We start from the raw sequence: 13,055 nt of genomic DNA, 5'->3' as shown, positions 1-13,055 counted from the left end.
TCGACAGGCGGTCCGTACGGAGTACTTCAAAAATAGCCGTCAATAATGCCGAATGCCTATGCCTCTAATAGTTAATATGTTAAATTAATAAAACACATTTTCTTTGTAATAAAGTCCCTTTCGTTGTTCAACAATTTAATTCTAACGAATCCATCATTGTGCAATTAAATATACTGTTAAAATAGATATATATATATAAATAAATGTATATATTTATATATATATTTATTTTTTGACAGTATATTTAATTGCACAATGATGGATTCGTTAGAATTAAATTATTGAACAACGAAACTGATTTTATTACAACGAAAATGTGTTTTATTAATTAAATATTAATTAGTACAGGAAGCTCCATTAAGCCGTTAATTCATATTCCCGGCAATAGAGCATTCTGTACTAATCAACACTTAACTTTAATGAAAACATCAAATGTTTCTTCTACTTATGTTATCACAATAGCATTATTAGAAGAAACATTTTGAATTATATGTGCGCTCAGCTGATTGGCTGATCGGCTCAGCGCACATATAAAGAGTCGGTCCGCAGTACAGTCACTTCATTGTGCTGCGGACCAGCGAAGAGACAACATCGGGGTGAGTATACAGTTCTCCCCACCCCCTCCCCAGCACTGCACCCATCCCAGTAAGGAAGGGGGGTCACTTAACCCCTTCCTTGCTGGGATGGCTGCAGTCTGACATCAGTCTGGCCCCCAAGGGGTTAAGGGGGATGCAATACATCCTCCCTTAACCCCTTGGGGGCCAGAGTGTAAGCAGCAATCTGTAAAGATGCTGCATACTGTAAGGAGCACAACACCGCTCACAATGATGGGTGTTGTGCTCCTGTTTGTGTGTTTTTTGTGTGTTTCTCCCTCTTTGTTTTTCAGATATTGGTATCCTGTGGATTACGTCGGATTCGGTGGACTACGTCGATGACCAGCGGTTGTTTGGTGTTTTTTTTTATAAAATGGTCAATGAGGGGTGTGGGGGTGTTTTTATTTGAATAAAAAAAAAATTCACTTGTGTATTGTCTTTATTTCTTTACTTTATAGACTTAGTAGTGGAAGCCGTCTAATAGACGGAATCCATTACTAAGTCGGGGCCTAGTGTTAGCCGGTATAAAATGGCTAACACTAACCCCCCATTATTACCCCAGTACCCAATGCCACCAGGGGTACTGGGAAGAGCCGGGTGCCAGTGGTCCCGGAGCGTCAAAATTGGCGCTACTGGACTGGGGCGGCAGCAGGCTGGTAAGATTTAGGCTGGGGAGGGCCTAAACCAATGGCTCTTCCCACCCTGGTGTTACCAGGCTGCTGTCGCTTGGTTTTTAACCCGGCTGGTTATAAAAATAGGGGGGACCCTATGCGTTTTTTTTTAAATAAATAAATAATAAAAAAAAACGCATAGGGTCCCCCCTATTTTTATAAATAAAAAAAAACACCAAACAACCGCTGGTCATCGACGTAGTCCACCGAATCCGACGTAATCCACAGGATACCGATATCTGAAAAACAAAAAGGGAGAAACACACAAAAAACACACAAACAGGAGCACAACACCCGTCATTGTGAGCGGTGTTGTGCTCCTTACAGTATGCAGCATCTTTACAGATCGCTGCTTACAGTCTGGCCCCAAAGGGGTTAAGGGAGGATGTATTGCATCCCCCTTAACCCCTTGGGGGCCAGACTGATGTCAGACTGCACCCATCCCAGCAAGGAAGGGGTTAAGTGACCCCCCTTCCTTACTGGGATGGGTGCAGCGCTGGGGAGAGCTTTATACTCACCCCGATGTTGTCTCTTCGCTGGTCCGCAGCACAATGAAGTGACTGTACTGCGGACCGGCTCTTTATATGTGCGCTCAGCCGATCAGCCAATCAGCTGAGCGCACATATAATTCAAAATGTTTCTTCTAATAATGCTATTGTGATAACATAATTAGAAGAAACATTTGATGTTTTCATTAAAGTAAAGTGATGATTAGTACAGAATGCTCTATTGCCGGCAATATGAATTAACGGCTTAATGGAGCTTCCTGTACTAATTAATATTTAATTAATAAAACACATTTTCGTTGTAATAAAATCAGTTTCGTTGTTCAATCATTTAATTCTAACGAATCCATCATTGTGCAATTAAATATACTGTCAAAAAATAAATATATATATAAATATACATTTATTTATATATATATCTATTTTAACAGTATATTTAATTGCACAATGATGGATTCGTTAGAATTAAATTATTGAACAACGAAAGGGACTTTATTACAAAGAAAATGTGTTTTATTAATTTAATATATTAACTATTAGAGGCATCGGCATTATTGCCGGCTATTTTTGAAGTACTCCGTACGGACCGCCTGTCAATCCACGGCCGTGAATTTGCACAGTTCCAGCCGCAAACAATGGTCTTGTTCATTTTTTACGGGTCCGTTTACGATCGGGCCGTAGGCTCATACATAGTGTGCACTGTGCAGCCGTATAACGTATACTTTCCAGCGTACGCATGAACCGGAAAAATACGGCCGATGATTTACCGCCCGCAATACAGCCGCACAGATACATAGTGTGAACCTAGCCAAAGAGTGTAAAACTGATATTGCATAGTTTAGGAATTGCACATTTTATGTCATTTACAGACAATAACATGAGAAAAATAGACTATAAATAGTGTTCTGCTTTCATAGGCAAAGACAATTGTTTTTTTGTATATATCAGTTCAGTGATTGCCTGTAGTATTATCCTAACTGCTTAGGGTCCATTTACACAGAAAGATTATCTGACAGATTATCTGCCAAAGATTTTAAAGGGGTAGTGCGGCTTTAATAATTTATTCACAAAATAACACACATTACAAAGTTATACAACTTTGGGCTATGTTCACACAACGTATGAGACCCGCCGTTCCGTGACCTGGCCGGGGTCACGAAACGGCCAGTCTCTGGCCAGATAATCCCGGCCGGTACTTAAGTACCAGCCGGATGATCTTTCCGTCCGCAGAGCTCTGATGCGGACGCATAAGCGCGCGCCCGCATCAGAGCTTCCCATAGCACACAGTGAAGCGAGCGGCCAGAGCTGCTCGCTTCACTGTGTGAACTGACAGTTCTTTGCCGCGCGGCACGGGATCCCAGCCGGAGCGTATACGATGTGTATATGCTCCGACCGGGATCCCATTGAAGCAGAGGCAGTGTTCCACTTCGCAGAAAGTACGGCCATACTTTTACGTAGTGTGAACATAGCCTTGTAATGTGTGTTATGTATGTGAATGGCCCCCTTTCCCAATTGCGGCTGAGCAGCTGGTGATGTGGAAGAGGGGGGCCGGCATGAGGGACGGATGGAGCGGTTCGGCCGGCCTCCCGAAGACAACGTCATTGTCCCAAGATGGCGAACGGCGGTCGACACGAATGCTGTAAGTATAATGCACCAACACTTCCGGGTCTAGCGTGGGTGGGGGGGAAACACGGGAAGTGGGCCATTCACATACATAACACACATTACAAAGTTGTATAACTTTGTAATGTGTGTTATTTTGTGAATAAATGATTAGCGCCGCACTACCCCTTTAAGACAAAGCCAGAAATGGAGTGAAAAGGGGAAAATCTCAGGCTTCCCTTTATGACCTGATCTCTGTTTATAGTCTGTTCCTGACTTTGGCTTCAAATCTTTGGCAGATAATCTGTCAGATAATCTTTCTGTGAAAATGGACCCATACATTGTATGGTAACCTCACTATCTACTGGTCATTTTGTATAATCTCTCCAGCTTTAGCCCTATGTATTATGGGTAGTTTCTGGTTCCTCCTCTTCCTGATCTAGCATGAGCAGCAGCCATTTTAACCTGCTACTTCAGTGAAGGAAATGTACCTCATGTTCGGTCTAAAGCCTGTTCCAAGCATAGTCGGTAAGGCTTCGTTCCCACTGAGCAAAACTAGCGGAATTCCGCAGCAGAATTGTCCGCCGCAGAATGCCGTTAGCCTCCCTCTCATAATGGGAGTCTATGGGAGGCGCACGCTCCTGCTCTGTCCACGCTGAAGAATGAACATGTTCATGTTTAGCTACATGTCAGACTACACACAGTGTTAACATGTATGAGGACAGAATAGTGAAACTGCTGGCTACAAGCTCATGAGATCAGACTGCACGGATGCCGCCATTATCCATGCAGTGAAACGACTGCTGAGTACCTGACTTAAAGGTATTGGACCTAGGCATTGATTCCCTCTTTTTATGCAGCAAAGCCGCAGCCTACTCTGAGACATTAAAGCTGACACTTTCACCTTCCAGGAGAAACCCTTCACTCACAGAGGAGTACTTCCAACCATAAGCAATTTGTATGATCCATGGGACTTCACAGCTCCTGTAATCATTGAAGGCAAAGCTATGTTAAGACACCTCATGAAAGAAGTGTTGAACTGGGACCCTCCTATCCCCTGGAAGAAAAAGCGGATGGCCTGGAGAGATTCCCTGTTAGCCTTATCAAGTCTTCACATAAGACGCTCATATGCTTCTGTACTGTCGAGGTCAAGATTCAAACCTTTTGTGTTTTCACTGATGCTTCAGTACAGGCTATTGCTGCTGTAGCCTACTTGAAGACAATAGACACATACGTATAATGGCACGTAGGGTTCATCACAAGCAGAACAAAACTGACACCACTCAATGAACACACAGCGCCACGCCTGGAACTTTGTGCCACTGTGTTGCGGTAGAGTTGGCTGAACGGATCACTATAGAGATGAATATGGACACTGAGTTTTATACTGACGGCAAGCTAGTTTTACATATACGTCAGCAACAGAGTGCTATGGATCAGAAGGTCTACCTTTCCTAAACTATGACAGTATGTGCCTACGCATCTTAACCCTTCAGACCTAACAACCAAATCCGTTGCTTATCGCCTAATGGACACAATTTGTTTTACAGGCTCTACCTTCATGTATAGACTGAAGTCCAGCAAAGCAGGAACCACAAGGTTTAAATTTGTGGACCCACAGGCTGATCTTGAGATACGTCTTCAGTTATCCATGTTGAGCATAGAGACTTCTGACCATCAACTGGCATGCCATTGTTTCAGTAAGTTTTCTATTTTGAGATCACTTGCCAGAAGCACATAGCTCGGTCATACAAGACTCATTTCATTAGCAGAGGAAACAGGCCAGTGGTAGAACTCGTATTTAGAGTAGAGTACTAAGTACTGTCAACCATAAGCAATTTGCATGATCCATGCACCTGTAATCATTGAAGGCAAAGCTATGTTAAGACTTATCAAAGAAGTGTCGAACTGGGACACTTTTCTGCCCTCAAAGAAAAAAGCTGATTTTCAGATTATCTGTTCATATGTACTGTACAGAGCTTATTCTTAGTACTATTATTTGTTCTTACATAAAAACATAGAAGAGTGTCGGCAGAAAAAGACCACTGGGTCCATCTAGTCTGCCCTTTTAGTATTTTCTTTCTTATTATCTTAGGATAGATGTATGTTTATGTATGTTTAAATTCTGTTATTGTAGATTTACCAACCACCTCTGCTGGAAGTTTGTTCCAGGTATCTACTACTCTTTCAGTAAAATAATATTTTCTCACATTGCTTCTGATCTTTCCCCCAACTAACCTCTCACTGTGTCCTCCTGTTCTTGAGCTCAGTTTTTTACTAAAAACACTCCCCTCTTGAACCTTATTTAGTCCTTTAACATACTTTAAGGTTTCAATCATGTTCCCCCTTTCCCTTCTTTCCTCCAGACTATACAGATTCAAATCCTTAAGTCTTTCCTGATCTGGTTTATGCCTCACACCCTCCACCATTTTTGTAGCCCGTCTTTGGACCCGTTCTATTTTATCAATGTCATTTTGTAGGTGAGGTCTCCAGAACTGGACACAGTATTCCAGATGTGGCCTCACCAGAGCTCTATACAGCGGGATCACAATCTCCCTCTTCCTACTGGTTATACCACTAGCTATACACCCCAGCATACGATTTGCTTTCCCCACTGCCTGGTTGCACTGGTGACTCATTTTAAGGCTGTAAGAAATCACTACCCCTAAATCCTTCTCTTCTGAAGTCTTTTCCAACACAGTACTGCTGATGTGATACTCGGATAGAGGATTCCTCCTCCCCAAGTGCATTATTTTACATTTGGAAACGTTGAACTTCAATTTCCATTGTTTGGACACTTATCTAGCAAAGCTAAATCATTTTCCATATTACTGACACCTCCAGGAATATCAACCATATTGCGCACTTTTGTGTCGTCAGCAAACAGACAAACCTTACCTACCAAACCTTCTCCTACGTCACTTACAAACATATTAAAAAGAATACAGTTTCACCTTTCCTGTCTAATCTGCCTGCACTATTGCTAATGTGTATGAGAGAGATCTGGCTGCCATATCTCTCACCATTTAATGGCTGGGTGGAAGTACTTTTTCTACTTTACAGATCAAGGTCCACCTCTCAATAAGGTGGAGACTTAGTGAAAGGGGTAATCTAGAGCAGACAACCCCCTTTTCCTAGAACCTCCAAACTACATCAAAAGTAGGATAGAGTAAAGAGTCAAGCACAAAGCCCTCTGGCGCATCCAAGATTTATAGATAGTAAGCCCTCGCAGGCAGGGTCCTCTTCCCCATGTGCCAGTCTGCCATTTGCCTTCATGTAATGTGTTTTGATCTTGTGTTGTTTCTACTCGTTACCCCGGCCCTATCTATTGTATAGCGCTCTGGAATTAAGGGCGCTCTATAAATAAATAATAATAATAATAATAATAATAAAAGATGACACTGACTCTTCTTTATGACATAAGCGATTGCCCTTATAGTGCACGGTTTCCCTAGTGACTCCAGCTGCCTACAGTGATATTTAACCAATGGTGATGCGCTTTACTATAGAGGTCATTTAAGTGGTATTATCACCGCCTTACTCAATATGCAGTTTCCATACCATCCCCAAGCTTAGATGTTGCACATTTGATATATACCTGTATAAAACCTGTCTGTGTCTTCTTTCTACTCTAAGGGTACAAACACACACGGCATATACGCTGCATATTTACTGCTGCGATACGCAGCAGATACGCAGCAGATTAGATCTAAATAACTGAACACAGTATCAAATCTGCTGCGTATCTGCTGCGTATACGCTGTGTGTGTTTGTGCCCTAAGGCTATAAACCCATACACCGTATACGCAGCGTATTTACTGCTGCGATACGCAGCAAATACGCAGCAAATACGCAGCAGATTAGATCTAAATAACTGAACACAGCATCAAATCTGCACCATCAAATCTGCTGCGTATTTGTTGCGTATCTGCTGCGTATACGGTGTGTGGGTTTGTACCCTAAAAATGCTTAATTTTATAGGAGGACAGTGTCACCTAGGCGGGACTTCACGGCAGGGAGATGAGGCCCTACGGTCCTGAAGCCCCGCCTAGGTGACACTGTCCACCTGTCCATCTTCGCAAGAAAACAAAGACATTATCGTGACTTGACCCAGAGGGTAGGAGGTCGGCATGACCAGAGAAGACAGCAGGGAAGGTGTTAACCTGCGTGGTGAGTGTTCCCCTGTTTAAGCAGGAAGCAGTACTGGGGGCAGAGTAAAGATGGGAGCCCTTAAATATTTTTTGCCTCCTCGGGGCTACCACATGTGGAGCACAGCAGGATGAGCCAAACCCGACCACCTCCCTGATCTCTCTTTTTTTTAAAAACTGGAGTTCTTGTTTTGTCATGGAAGCAAGTGGTGGGTTCAGAAGCCCTTGTGGTTGGTTTAAAAAGTGATGGCAGGATTTCATAAGGAGGTGTGATCCCCTCATTTATTGGGTCATTTGGTAAACTTTTGGTTATTATGGGCTCCTGACTGAGTAGTGTCCCGGGGAGTGTGTTTTATTTGGGTAATTATCCCCCTGCATTTGTGGTAAGGAAGGCTCCTGAGCCTGTGGTAGGGGGCTGGAAGCAGAATAAATTGGCTACTGGATGTTGGAGATTCGAAGACCCCTTCCATCTTGTCTTTTAGGAGGATATGTTATTTAATTGTATTTATAATATAGTTATTTACGTTTAATAAATGGCTTTTGTGCAATGTTATCCAAATTCACAGGGATCCGTGTTTTTGAAGGGACGGGGTTTGGGGGGAGGGTTTAAATGTTAGTTTATGGTGTGTTTAGACAGATTTATCTGATAGATGCCAGGAACAGACTATAAACAGGGAACAGGTCACAAAGGAAAAACTGAGATTTATCTTCTTCTCAAATCCATTCCTGACTTCTGCGTCATGTAGTTTGTACTACTCATAAGTGTGCAGAGGGGCCATATACACACAACAATGTAGGAACTTATTTAGTTGGCTGCTGATAATTGTTTCTGTTTGTCTAGAATATATCAGCCCCATTTAGGAGCAGTTTATTTTTGTGGGGCAAGTTGTATTTGGCATAATTTTGGACTATATGGCTTTTGTTATGACAACAATTTTACAATTAAAGGTACTCTCTGTTTGGACAATCTCTATTGTGAAATGGAACATCCAGTGAGAAGCTGATGACCGGGCATTGCAGCAGGGACCTCCAGCGATTCCTTGTAATGTTGAAATGTTGGAATCAAGTGTTCAACTTCTCTGCAGCGCTACCACTGGGACAATAACCTGTCTGCAATTTAATGATATGCCAGGTCCTCCAGGAGGAAAAAGAGTGGAAACAGGGCAGTACAGATCCGTCTCAAAAAATTAGCATATAGTGCTAAAGTTCATTATTTTCCATAATGTAATTATAAAAATTAAACTTTCATATATTTTAGAATCATTGCACACCAACTGAAATATTTCAGGTATTTTATTGTTTTAGGGTGCCTTCACACGTAGCGGATTTTCCGCTGCGGATCCGCAGCGGATTTGACTAAATGAATGAACACAGCATTAATCCGCACTGTCAAATCTGCTGCGGATCTGCTGCGGATTCGCAGCGGAAAATCCGCTACGTGTGAAGGCACCCTTAATCCTGATGATTTTGACATACAGCTCATGAAAACCCAAAAATCCTATCTCAAAAAATTAGCATATCATGAAAAGGTTCCCTAAACGAGCTATTAACCTAATCATCTGAATCAACTAATTAACTCTAAATATCTGAGGCTTTTATAAACTACCAGCCTGGTTCATTACTCCAAACAGCCATCATGGGTAAGACTGCCGACCTGACTGCTTTCCAGAAGGCCATCATTGACATCCTCAAGCAAGAGGGTAAGACCCAGAAAGACATTTCTGAACAAATAGGCTGTTCCCAGAGTGCTGTATCAAGGCACCTCAATGGGAAGTCTGTGGGAAGGAAAAAATGTGGCAGAAAACGCTGCACAACGAGAATAGGTGACCGGACCCTGAGGAAGATTGTGGAGAAGGACTGATTCCAGACCTTGATGGACCTGCGGAAGCAGTGGACTGAGTCTGGAGTAGAAACATCCAAAGCCACTGTGCACAGGCGTGTGTAGGAAATGGGCTACAGGTGCCGCATTCCCAAGGTCAAGCCACTTTTGAACCAGAAACAGCGGCAGAAGCGCCTGACCTGAGCTACAGAGAAGCAGCACTGGACTGTTGCCCAGTGGTCCCAAGTACTTTTTTCTGATGAAAGCAAATTTTGCATGTCATTCAGAAATCAAGGTGGAGAAAGACTGGGGAGAAGGAAATGCCAAAATGCCTGAAGTCCAGTGTCAAATACCCACAGTCAGTGATGGTCTGGGGTGCCATCTCAGCTGCAGGTGTTGGTCCACTGTGTTTTATCAAGGGCAGGGTCAATGCAGCTAGCTATCAGGAGATTTTGGAGCACTTCATGCTTCCATCGGCTGAAAAACTTTATGGAGATGAAGATTTCATTTTTCAGCATGACCTGGCACCTGCTCACAGTGCCAAAACCACTGGTAAATGGTTTACTGACCATAGTGTTAGTGTGCTCAATTGGCCTGCCAACTCTCCTGACCTGAACCCCATAGAGAATCTGTGGGATATTGTGAAGAGAAAGTTGAGAGACGCAAGACCCAACACTCTGGATGAGCTTAAGGCCGCTATCAAAGCATCCTGGGCCTCCATAACACCTGAGCAGTGCCACAGGCTGATTGCCTCCATGCCACGCCGCATTGAAGCAGTTATTTCTGCAAAAGGATTCCCGACCAAGTATTGAGTGCATAACTGAACATAATTATTTGAAGGTTTGACTTTTTTTTATTAAAAACACTTTTCTTTTATTGGTCGGATGAAATATGCTAATTTTTTTAGATTTTTCTTCATTACGGAATGCTACAACAATAGCAATCAGGTTAAGGCTATGTTCACACAACGTATCTTTTGAATTAATCACGGCCATTGTTACAATTTGCAACAACGGCCGTGATTAATACAAAAGATACTTTGCATTGAAAATTAATGGAATCCTTGACAGAGTGTATACACATAGTATACGCTGCGGCCGGGATTGCAAGCGGCCGCATGGAAAAGTGACTTGTCAGTTTTGTGCGGCCGCTATTCATTGAATGGCGGCCGCACAGAACTGTCAGTTCACACAATGAAAAGTGCGGCTACAGCTTTGCTATGGTGAATTGGGATGCAGGCACACACTGATGCACCCGCATCCCATTTCAACATAAATTAAGTTCATCCGGCCAGGATGATCTTCACTAACACTGGCTGTTCTGTGACACGGCCGGGTCACAGAATGGCAGGTGTCATACAGCGTGTGAACTTGGCCTAAATCTAGTCACTGTCATTTCAATCATCTTCTCTCCATTTGCTAGTCAACAACTCCTAACATTGGACTGCGCCCAACTGACTATGGAGGGTGCACAATGACTGCATGTGGCCCCTCCATAGCCTGGGGAGTAGTGTGGCCACTATAGTTAGCCAGGACAGGGTTAATTCAGTTTGGGCTGATCATGGGCTGGATAATGCAGTTTGGGCTGATCATTGGCTGGTTAATGCAGTTTGGGCTATCATGGTTATCATTGCTTGACACTTCAACCAGAGATGTGTGGTTTCGCCTTATGATGACCCCTAGAGGGACGCCCTTTCATGGTGCATCTGTGGGTGCTGGGACAGCTTTTCCCTCTGGGTCTGTGGGCGTTAGGCGACCAGGGGCATTCTGGCTCTTTAATGAAGACCATTGTTCGTTTCAGGTTTGTGTACAAGTACAAACATGAGTGCGAGGTCAAGGATGCTGGTAAACGTGGTCCCCATGGCTAAAAAGATATCCCACTAGGGTGGAGGTGGAAAAGTTGCAGTTAGGTTTTGAGGGTTTTTTTTTTTATACGATTTGTGTATTTCAGCAACCCATTTTTCGCTGACAACCTTAGGTGGGTCTGTGACCTTCCTGAGGTTATTACAGATAGGCTTGCCAGCCAAGGAAATAGAGTTGGGGCGAGTAGCAGGCCCATTTTACCCACCTCTTTTTCTTAATTCAGGATTTCCCTGCTGGGTGTGGTCCCAAAAAAGGAGGAGGGAAAATTCCAATTCATACATCACCTCTCCATCTGTTATTGATGTCATATCGCCCGAGAATGCCTCTGTGTCATACGTATTGTTTGACAAGACCATATTGTTAGTTTGCAGGGTCGTCAGGGGAGCCCTTATGGCAAAATCAAATATACAATCCACCTTCCAACTATTATTGGTTCATCCGGATTGTTATCACTTCCTTGGTTGCTATTTAGAGGGAGAGTTGTATTATGATATGTGCCTGTCAATAAGCTGTTTCATCTTGTGCCACTTGTTTGAGATTTTTATCTATAGGATCAGGTGGACTTCAACTAATGTCCTTGATATCGGCATCAGTCACGTTGGCGACTTGTTGGAGTCATCATGGTAAGGCATGATTGGTGTGTGTTGGTGGGTCAGCGGAACGTGTCAGGTGACAAATCTATTCGAGTCGTGGTTTTTCCTTTATTTTCATTTCTCTGCCATTCTTACATTTTCCAGGAGTATGCATATACATATTGTAACCGCGCATGTGCAGGAATCAGCCTGTAACAAGCGGCCTAACTATGCAAATATAAATATGCATAGTGGACGGGGCAGGCTAGGCAGGCCGAAGGGGGTGCTCCGGACGGACAGAATGCTCCAATGCCAGGTATTAGCATATCTGAAATTATCAAATGGCTCCAATATACTGGAACCAACAGAAATAAGAATAAAAGCACTGTAGTCAGAAGGTTAACAGTTGCTGGTGGATATTAGCAGGTTCATTGGCCCGAACCTGTGCTTCTTTAACCCAGAAAACTTGGCCATTTGACTAAACTTGATTAAAGTCTTGGACACTTGCAATCTATTTCCACTGCCTGTTGTTAGAGGAAATATGTCTGTAGTAACAGCTAGAACAAGACAGAACACAGGAAGTGGGGCTTAGCATTTGCTATATGCAGAAGGGATATAGTCTGCCTGCTAAAAATTTTCCACACAGTGGTTGAAATGTAAATCTAGGTTTCACTCTTATCTTTTACCAACCATAAAGCTGTGGGAAACTGTCCCTTGTGTAATTACCAGTTTAGCAGTTGCTGTATGTCCAGCAGCTCTGTGCTTAGTGTAACCCCCTTCCCCCTTCAAAAGCTGGACATCATGGAGAAAGCTCTCAAGGGTTCAACAGCTATGAAAATCACCTTGTCACCACTCTGAGCATTATTGTAACAAACACCCTGCAGCCTCTTCATTTTCTTTTATATGACAGGCATACTTGAAGACATTCCCAGTGGTGAGGCACTAACATGAACATTAAAAAACAGTCCTGCTGTCCTTGCTTAACCCCAGACACTAGCTAAATCTGCTGTTGTAAACAGAAGACAAACTTGACAACCTCTCTAAATCACGGAAAGGCAGGAGGAACACTAACCGGGCCTCCACAATAACTTATTTTTAGCTACTCACCTACTCCTGAGCCTCCACTCACAAGGGCTTCCACAGGTAACAGCACTGGAACCTTGTCTGTGGTGGTGCCTGCAAGCGTAGAAATGGGGAAAGGTGAGTATGTGGAGTAACACTGAAATTTGCTGGCGTTTCTGAAAGTTTGGGAGATCTCCCCCTTTTGGAGTCTCCCTCTTTG

This window comes from Dendropsophus ebraccatus, chromosome 12, assembly GCF_027789765.1.
Source record: "Dendropsophus ebraccatus isolate aDenEbr1 chromosome 12, aDenEbr1.pat, whole genome shotgun sequence".
Taxonomy (NCBI): Eukaryota; Metazoa; Chordata; class Amphibia; order Anura; family Hylidae; genus Dendropsophus; species Dendropsophus ebraccatus.
This window is presented reverse-complemented; position numbering follows the sequence as displayed.